Raw genomic sequence first — 2,160 nt, forward strand, 5'->3', positions numbered from 1 at the left:
AAAGAAAGAAAGAAAGAAAGAAAGAAAGAAAGAAAGAAAGAAAGAAAGAAAGAAAGTCTATTAGTCTGTAATCCAGGGATCTTGACCTTAGAGGAATTTGGATGGGCTTCAGAGGATTCATGAAATCCCTGAAATTTGAATAAAATTTTATGTATTATGTGCATTTTCCTGGAAATAGGGTCTGGATTTCATCAGAATCTCAAAAAGATGTCTAAGCCAAAAGGTTAAATATCACTGGTATTAATTATAAAGGAAGAAGCAAATGTCATGGAAGAAAATTCTCCCCTTTGTGACCAAAGTGGTGCATTGCTGATATGTTCTTGGATTGAAGAATCAAGGCCCATCATGTCTGATAAGGCTGGGATCAGAAGGCCTTTTTTGGCATCTTCGGGGAGAATCAATGAGATTGATTTAAGACTGTACTGAACAGAGAATGCCTACAAGTTAGGCCATATTTTGAAATGAGATAGTAAGATTTTGATTCCTCAGGATTTGTTTATTTTATTTTTCTAAAATAACTTAGGGCCCATCTATTTGGAAGGTTTTGGGCAGTCTATCCCGGAGACACAAGACTGGACGTAATGACTTATGGACTTGCCCTTCACATTTGTAACATAAAGATTCCTACTAGAGAATGCCCCTTAGGTTGGGTTTCTATACAATGAATTACATCTTGTCGTTATGGTAACTAATTCTCTAAATATAGCGTGAAGGAAAAAAGAGTTCCTCTTACAAGGCAACATGAAATTGTTATGACAACAGTAGTTTTAAAAATAAGTAGATTAATGCCTGTGATTTTCATCTTTTTTTTCCATAATGAGTTTTATAAAGTCTTAGGCATGAGTCAGACTTTTATCCTAACTCATAAATACAAAACCAAGCAGAAACAGAGGGAAAGCGCTTTGTAAATTTTCTCCTTTAAGGGAAGAATACTTAAATCAATTACATCGTATATATGTGATAGAATACAGACTAACATTAAAATGCATGTTTTGCATGCATGCCTAGAGAAGATTTTGCATGGTACACATAAAAATATTAACATGATTGGGAGCAAGATGGCAGAGGAGTAGGAGACCTGGATTTCGTCTGGTCTCAGGAATTCAGCTGAATAGGGATCAAACCATTCTGAACACCTACGAACTCAACAGAAGATCGAAGAAAAGAATAGCAGCAACTCTCTGAACGGAAAAGCGACCACTTTCTGGAAGGTAGGACCTGCGGAGAAGTGAATCCCAGGCGATATTTGGAAAGATAGACGGCAGGGGAGGGGGCCTTCATCAGCTGCTTCTGGCAAGTGAGAGAGCCGCAGAGCACAAAATCGGAACTTTAAGAAGTCGGCTCCGCTGAGGGACGGCGCTCCAGTGGCTAAGCGGGGGGTGGGACCCTCGTGGCACAGTGTGGTCTCAGAACCCTCGGGGTCACAGAAAGACCGGGGGTGCCTGAGTGCGGCAGAGCTCCCAGGTATCGGATCGGGGAAGCCGACTGCAGAGGTGGAGCCGAGGCGCGGGCTCTCAGCTCGGGGTTGCCATAAACTGTGATCGGTGACAGTCGGGCCACTGCTCCTCCAGCAGGGACCCAACAAGCAGCAGAGCCGGGGAGACTCCCCTTCCTCCCCCAGGAGGAGCAGCGCAGGAGCGCACTGCAGGGATCTGCTGGGTTTGGAGACTCGACGCGGGGTCAGGTGCCAGGGAGAGAAACGCTCGGTCACAGGCCGGGTGAGCACGGAGTGCGGCTGGAGACTGGGGAGATGGGAGTGATTGACTGCTTTTCTCTGGGGGCGCACTGAGGAGCGGGGCCCTGGGTTCTCGGCTCCTCCGGGCGGAGAGTGGGAGGCCGCCATTTTCACCCTGGTCCTCCAAAGCTGTACCGAGAGCTTGCAGGGAACAAAAGCTCCTGAGAGCAAACCCGAGCAGCTTGCTTAGCCGGGACCGACAAGGGCGGGGCAATTCTGCCTCCGGTAAAGACATTTGGGAACCACAGCAACAGGCCCCTCCCCCAGAAGATCAGCACGAACAGCCAGCCAGCCAAGACCAAGTTTACCGATCAAGGAGAACAGGAGAACTCCAGCGCTAGGGGAATACTGCACATAGAATTCATGGCTTTTTTACCATGATTCATTAGTTTTTCAAAGTTAATGTTTTTTAACTGTTTTTGGGG

Source organism: Callorhinus ursinus, unplaced genomic scaffold, assembly GCF_003265705.2.
Source record: "Callorhinus ursinus isolate GAN/ISIS: 27379988/994484 unplaced genomic scaffold, GSC_fseal_2.0 scaffold23, whole genome shotgun sequence".
NCBI lineage: Eukaryota > Metazoa > Chordata > Mammalia > Carnivora > Otariidae > Callorhinus > Callorhinus ursinus.